At 41.1% G+C, this 7,904-nt stretch overlaps 1 long non-coding RNA gene across 1 annotated transcript; it reads right to left on the reverse strand.

Moving 5' to 3' along the window:
* Positions 1 to 653: 653 nt before the first annotated feature.
* On the reverse strand, positions 654 to 6,331 carry LOC146422578 (uncharacterized). The gene is made up of 4 exons (XR_014848081.1): positions 6,247 to 6,331; positions 5,524 to 5,670; positions 3,403 to 3,462; positions 654 to 759 (listed from the first exon to the last, which is right to left on the reverse strand). It is a non-coding gene; the product is annotated as an uncharacterized LOC146422578 (long non-coding RNA).
* Between the last annotated feature and the right edge of the window lie 1,573 nt (positions 6,332 to 7,904).

The raw sequence follows: 7,904 nt of genomic DNA on the forward strand, positions 1-7,904 counted from the left end.
ATGCTCATAAAATTCCTATGAAATTCCCACAAAGTTTTTAAAAATCCCCATAAAATCCCATAAAATCACCATAAAATCACTTAAAATCCCATAAAATCCCCATAAAATTGCCAAAAAAATCCCATAAAATTCCCACAAAATTCAAAAAGTTTCCCATAAAATCTCCATAAAATCCCATAAAATAAAAAAAATCCCATAAAATTCCTATGAAATTCCCACAAAGTTCAAAAAAATTCCCATAAAATCCCCATAAAATCCCATAAAATCCCCATAAAATTGCCAAAAAAATTCCCATAAAATGCCTGTAAAATTCCCATGAAATTCCCACAAAATTCAAAAAAATTCCCATAAAATCCCCATAAAATCCCATAAAATGGCCATAAAGTCACATAAAATCCCCATAAAAATGCCAAAAAATTCCCATAAAATTCCCATAAAATTCCTATAAAATAAAAAAAAAATCCCATAAAATCCCCATAAAATCCCATAAAATGGCCATAAAGTCACAGAAAATCCCCATAAAAATGCCATAAAATTCCCATAAAATTCCCATAAAATTCCTACAAAATAAAAAAAAAAAAAACCCATAAAATTCCCACAAAATCCCCACAAAATTCCCCCAAAAACCCCCCAAAATCCCCCAAACTCCCACCTTGCTGAGGATGCGGATGATGTCGCCGCGGCGGAAGGAAAGCTCGTCGGGATTGTCGGCGCTGCAATCCCAAAGGCCTTGGTAGAAATGGGAATAATCCCAAAATTCTGGGGAAAAGGGGGAAAAAATGGGATTATCCCGAAAATCCATCCCGAAATCAGCCCAAAAATCCATCCTGGAAACATCCCAGAAAAAATCCCATCTGGAAAAATCAGGATTTTTGGGATTTCTGGGGTTCTTTCTACTTTGGGATCGCCCTGGAAAATTTGGGATTTTTTGGGATTTCTAGGGTTCTTTCTACTATGGGATTCCTCTGGAAATCCAACCTGGAAAATCTGGGATTTTTGGGATTTCTGGGGTTCTTTCCACCTCGGGATCCCTCTGGGAAATTTGGGATTTTTTGGGATTTCTGGGGTTCTTTCCACCATGGGATTCCTCTGGAAAATCCCATCTGGAAAAATCAGGATTTTTGGGATTTCTGGGACTCCTTCCACCTTGGGATCCCTCTGGAAAATCCCATCTGGAAAATCCAATCCTGAAAATCCAGAATTTTTGGGATTTCTGGGGCTTTTCCACCTCGGGATCCCTCTGGAAAATTCGGGATTTTTGGGTTTCTTCCACCGTGGGATCCCTCTGGAAAATCCAACCTGGAAAATTTGGGATTTTTGGGATTTCTGGGGCTTTTCCACCTCAGGATCCCTCTGGAAAATCCAACCTGGAAAATCAGGATTTTTGGGATTTTTGGGTCTCTTCCACCATGGGATTCCCCTGGAAAGTCCAACCTGGAAAATTTGGGATTTTTGGGATTTCTGGGGCTTTTCCACCTCAGGATCCCTCAGGAAAATCCAATCCAGAAAATCCAGAATTCTGGGATTTCTGGGGTTCTTTCTACTTTGGGATCCCTCCGGAAAATTTGGGATTTTTTTGGATTTCTGGGGTTCTTTCCACCATGGGATTCCTCTGGAAAATTAAATCCTGCAAATATGGGAATTTTAGGGGGTTTTTGGGATTTCTGGGGCTCTTTCCACCATGGGAACCCTCTGGAAAATCCCATCGGGAAAAATCAGGATTTTTGGGATTTCTGGAGCTCTTTCCCATCAGGAATCCAACCCAGAAACCCCAGAATTTTTAGGATTTTTTAGGATTTCCAGAGCGTTCCATCCTCTCCGATCCAATCCCGGGAAATGTGGCTCAGGAGCCTCGGGAATCGCAGCTGATTGGATCCCAGGGAGCAAAAAACCGGAATTTCATTCCCGGAATATTGAGTTGGGAAGTCGCAAAACTCCGGGAACGACCCCGCCGGGAAATTCCCGAATTATTTGGGGACTCTGGGAATTTCCGGGAATTAATAAAAACCGAAATCCGGGATGAGTCGTTGGGAGAGGATTGAAGGAGAGGAAAAAATTGGGATGGGAATAGGAGGGGAGGGAGGAGGAGGAGTTTGGGAGGAGGTGGGAAAATCGGGAATTGGGAGATGGAAAATCGGGAAGTGGAGCTTGGGAAGAGATGGGAATTGGGGGAAAAGCTGGGAAATTGTGGGGAAAACTGGGAAATTGTGGGGAGAGATGGGAAATTGTGGGAAGAGCTGGGAAATTTTGGGAAGAGATGGGAAATTGTGGGAAGAATCAGGAAATTGTGAGAAGAGATGGGAAACTGTGGGAAAAGTTGGGAAATTTTGGGATCAACAAGAAAGTCATGGAAAGAGCTGGGAAATTTTGGGATCAACAGGAAAATTGTGGGAAGAGCTGGAAATTTTGGGAAGAGCTGGGAAAATTGTGGGAAGAAATGGGAAATTTTGGGAAGAGCTGAAAAATTATGGGAATAACAGGAAAATTGTGGAAAGAATTGGGAAATTGTGGGAAAAGCTGGGAAATTTTGGGATCAACAAGAAAATCATGGAATGAATTTGGAAATTTTGGGATCAACAGGAAAATTGTGGGAAGAAATGGAAAACTGTGGGAAAAGTTGGGAAGTTTTGGGATCAGCAAGAAAATAATGGAAAGAGCTGAGAAATTTTGGGATCAATGGGAAAATTGTGGGAAGAATTGGGAAATTTTGGGATTAACAGGAAAATTGTGGGAAGAGCTGGAAATTTTGGGAAGAGCTGGAAAATTGTGGGAAGATATGGGAAATTGTGGGAAAAGCTGGAAAATTGTGGGAAGAGCTGGAAACTTGTGGGAAGAATTGGGAAATTTTGGGATCAACAAGAAAATCATGGAAAGAATTGGGAAATTTTGGGATGAGATGGAAAATTGTGGGAAGAAATGGAAAATTGTGGGAAAAGTTGGGAAATTTTGGGATCAACAAGAAAATAATCTAAAGAGCTGGGAAGTTTTGGGATCAACAGAAAAATTGTGGGAAGAATTGGGAAATTTTGGGATTAACAGGAAAATTGTGGGAAGAGCTGGGAAATTTTGGGAAAAGCTGGGAAATTGTGGGAAGAATTGGGAATGGAATTTCCCACTGGGAATGGAATTTCCATTGGGAAGAGTTTCCCCCATTGGCTCCCTGGAATTCTCCTGGAATTCTCCCACAATTCTTCAGGAATTCTCCTAAAATTATCCTGGAATTTTCCTGGAATTCTCACAGAATTCTCCCAAAATTCTCTTGGAATTCTCCCGAAACTCTCCAGGAATTCTCCTGGAATTCTCCAGGAATTCTCCAGGAATTTTCCCGTTTTCCGAGTTTTTCATCACCACCACCAAAATCCCAAACCATTCCCACAATCCTGGAATTCCTGTGGATCTCACCCTTTTCCTCGACCCCGAAATCCTCCTCATCCTCCGGGAATGGCGGCTCAGGGTCCTCGTCTGGGGGGAAAAACAGTGGGAAAATCAAGGAAAAATCAGGGAAAAAACAGGGAAAAAATCAGGGGAAAACTGGGGAAAAATCAGGGAAAAACTGGGGAAAAATATCAGGGAGAAAATGGGAAAAAATCAGGGAGAAAATGGGAAAAATATCAGGGAAAAATTGGGGAAAAATCAGGGAGAAAATGGGAAAAATCAGGGAAGAAAAGGGGGAAAAAAAAGGGAAAACCAGGGAAACCATCAAGAAACTTCCATAAAACTCCATAAAACCCCAGAAACCCCCAGAAAACTCTGGAAAACTCCAAAAAACTCCAGAAAACACAACTCCAGGCTCTCCCTCCGACAAAAGAAATAGGAAAAAAAGGGAAAAAAGGAAAAAAGGGGGGAAAAAGGGAAAAAAGGGAAAAGAGGGAATAAAAGGGAAAAAATGGAGAAAAAAGGGGAAAAAAGGGATAAAAAAGAAAAAAAGCAGAAAAAATGGAAAAAAGGGGGAAAAAGGGGAAAAAAGGGGAAAAAAGGGGAAAAAATGGGGAAAAAATGGGAAAAAAGGATAAAAAAGGGAAAAATGGGGAAAAAGGGGAAAAAAAGGATAAAAAAGGGGATAAAATGGGAAAAAAGGGGAAAAAATGGGAAATAAGGATAAAAAATGGGAAAAAGGAAAAAAAGGGGAAAAAAGAAAAAAAGGGGAAAAAAGGGGAAAATTGGAAAAAAATGGGGAAAAAAGGGAAAAAAAGGGGGAAAAAATGGAGAAAAAGGGGGAAAAAATGGAGAAAATGGGGAAAAAAGGATAAAAAAAGGGGATAAAATGGGAAAAAAGGGGGAAAAAGGGGAAAATTGGAAAAAATGGGAAAAAGGGGGGAAAAGAGGAATAAAAGGGGAAAAAAGGGGGGGAAAAGGATAAAAAAATGGAAAAAAATGGGGAAAAAAGGATAAAAAAAGGGGAAAAAGGAAAAAAAAAAGGATAAAAAGTTTTAAAAAGGTAAAAAAAAGGTAAAAAAAAGGTAAAAAAAAGATTTAAAAAGTTCCTCTCCGAGTGGCGCGGATCTCCTCCCGGGAGGCTGCGGAAGATTCCCGGCGGAGTTTGGCTTTTAATGGAGCAATTTGATTCAATTTTCCACTCGATAAAGTTCCCGTCGCTCCTCGCCGAACACCTTCACTCCTAATTGAACATTCCCAGCGCAATCCTGGCCGGGAAATTGGAAAACTTGATCGGCTGTGAAATTTTATTTTCCCTTCGCCGCCTCTGTTTGCGTAAAAGTTCCTTAACGGCTTCGCCGAGGAAATTATGGGGTTTTTTTTGGTTTTTTTTTTTTTGGGTTTTTTTTGATTCCTGGTTTTTGTTCCGCGGCGGTTTGTCGATGGGGAAGGGAAGGAGGGAGGGAATTGGGATTTTTTTCTGTTTTTTTTGGGATTTTTTTGGGAAAAATCCTGGATTTCAGTGTTGGGGATTTGGGGATTCTGAGGAGAAAATTGGAACTTTTTTCTTGAGTTTTTTTGGGGGAAAATTCTGGATTTCAATGTTGGCAATTTGGAGATTACAAGGAGAAAATTGGGATTTTTTTCCTGGGATTTTTTGGCAGTTTTTTTGGGGTAAAAGTGGGAAAAATCCTGGAGTTCAACGTTGGGGATTTAGGGATTCCAAGGAGAAAATTGGGATTTTTTCTTGGGGTTTTTTTGGGGGTTTTTGGGGAAAAATCCTGGATTTCAGTGTTGGGGATTTGGAGATCCCCAGGAGAAAATTGGGATTTTTTTCTTGGGAATGACCATCGGTGTGGGAATGGCTGAGATTTATTCCTGATTTTCCAGGGAAAAAATTGGGAATTTTGGGTTTTTTGACCTCAGAAATTTGGGAATGGCTGAAGTTTATTCCCAATTTCCCAGGGAAAATTGGGAAAAATTGGGAATTTTGGGTGTTTTGAACTCGGAAATGTGGGAATGGCTGAAGTTTATTCCCAATTTTCCATGGAAATTTGGGATTTTAGGGTGTTTTGACCTCAGGAAATGTGGGAATGGCTGAGTTTTATTCCCGATTTTCCATGGAATTTTGGGAATTTTGGAGCTCACCTGGCAGCACCTCATAGATATCATCTCCTTCCGCCATTGGCTCTTCCTGGATCAGGGTGGAATTTTGGGAATTTCCCATGGAATCCGAACTTTCCTCCTCCTCCTCCTCCTCCTCCTCGTCGCAGGGAATTGTCAGGGAGGTCAAGTCTGGAAGGAAAACCGGGAAAAACCAGATGGAAAAACAAATGGAAAATTGGGAATTCTGGCAATTCCAGAGGGGTTGGGATGGAATTCCAAACCCTGAGCCGGAGAAAACAGGGAAAAAGGATGGAAAAACCCAAAGAAAGATGGAAAATCCCAAGGAAAAATCCCAAATCTGATCGTGAATCCCAGAGAATTTCTGGGATTTTCCAGAAGGTTCCAGAGGGTTTTTCTGGAATTTCCTCTGTCTCCAGCAACTCCACATAAATCCAGGTGGGAAAGAGGAAAAATGGGATGAAATCCAGGGAATCTCCCAATTCCAGAGGGGTTGGATGGAATTCCAAACCCTGAGCCTGGAAAGAGGTGGAAAAATGAAGGAAAAATCCAAAGAAAGATGGAAAATCCCAAGGAAAAATCCCAAATCCAACGGTGAATCCTGCAGCGATGCCGACTGGGATTTCCGGAGAATTTCTGGAATTTTCTCCGGAAAAATTCCTCACAAATCCAGATGTGGATGGAGGGAAGAGTTTCTGGGATGATCCCTCAAAATATTCCCCAAAAAAAATAAAATTTGGGACTCACCCTTGAGGAGGAATTGGATTTGCTCCACCCAGTCCTGAGCCTCGGTGGCACTGGGAGCTGTGAACTGCGGGAATTTGGGAATGGGTTAGCCGGGAATTTGGGAATTGGATATCTGGGAATTTGGGAATGGGTTAGCCGGGAATTTGGGAATTAGTTATCCACGGATTTGGGAATTGGTTAGCTGGGAATTTGGGATTGGTTAGCCAGGAATTTAGGAATTTGTTATCCTTGGATTTGGGAATTTGTTATCCGTGGATTTGGGAATTGGTTAGCCGGGAATTTGGGAATTGGTTATCCATGGATTTGGGAATTGGTTAGCCAGGAATTTGGGAATTGGTTAGCCAGGAATTTGGGATGGGAACTCATTATCCGTGGATTTGGGAGTTTGTTATCCAGGGATTTGGGAATTCCTTACCTGTGGATTTGGGAATTGGTTATGCTTGGGTTTGGGAATTGGTTATCCGTGGATTTGGGATGGGAATTTGATATCCAGGGATTTGGGAATTGGTTATCCAGGGATTTGGGAATTAGTTCTCCATGATTTGGGAATTGGTTATCTGGGGATTTGGGAATTTGTTATCCTTGGATTTGGGATGGGAATTTGATATCCAGGGATTTGGGAATTTGTTATCCGGGAATTTGGGAATTGGTTATCCACGGATTTGGGAACTCGTTAGCCAGGAATTTTGCAGGAATTTGTTATCCAGGGATTTGGGATTTCATTAGCCAGGGATTTGGGAATTTGATATCCATGGATTTGGGAGTTTGTTATCCAGGGATTTGGGAATTGGTTTTCTGTGGATTTGGGAATTGGTTAGCCAGGAATATGGGATGGGAATTTGATATCCAGGGATTTGGGAATTCATTATCCTTGGATTTGGGAATTCCTTATCTATGGATTTGGGAATTTGATATCTATAGATTTGGGAATTAGTTATCTAGGGATTTGGGAATTTGTTATCTATGGATTTGGGAATGGGTTTTCCGTGGATTTGGGAATTCATTATCCAGGGATTTGGGAATTGGTTGTCCTTGGATTTGGGAATTTGTTATCCTTGGATTTGGGAATTGGTTGTCCTTGGATTTGGGATGTGGATAATTCAGGTGGAAATCCATGGAAATAATTCCGATGGAAATAGATGGAAAGTCATGGAAATTCGTGGAAATAATTCTGATGGAAATCATTGGAATTCCATGGAAATCATTCCAATGGAAATCCACAGAAATAATTCATATGGAAATAACTCTGATGGAAATCCATGGAAATCGATGGAAATCCGTGGAAACAATTCCAATGGCAATCCATGGACATTCCCAACCTGCCCAGGATGTTCAGATCCCAAGCCAGGATTTTCCAGGGATGAAAAATCCTTTCCATTTTGGGAAACCTCCCCTCCAAAAAATTGGGAATTCCCCAGGAATTTTCAGATCCCAAATCCCAAATTCCCTCACCCTCCACACCTGGAATTGGGATTTTTTGCCAGGAAAATTCCCATTTTTCCCCCAAAATTCCCATTTTCCCTCCTAAATTCCCATTTTCCCCCCTAAATTCCCATTTTCCCCCCTAAATTCCCATTTTTCCCCCTAAATGCCCATTTTTCCCCCTAAATTCCCATTTTTCCACCCAAAATTCCCATATTTTCCCTCCTAAATTCCCT

The sequence above is a fragment of the Lichenostomus cassidix genome, unplaced genomic scaffold (assembly GCF_008360975.1).
Source record: "Lichenostomus cassidix isolate B80296 unplaced genomic scaffold, HeHo_3.0 HiC_scaffold_795, whole genome shotgun sequence".
Taxonomy (NCBI): Eukaryota; Metazoa; Chordata; class Aves; order Passeriformes; family Meliphagidae; genus Lichenostomus; species Lichenostomus cassidix.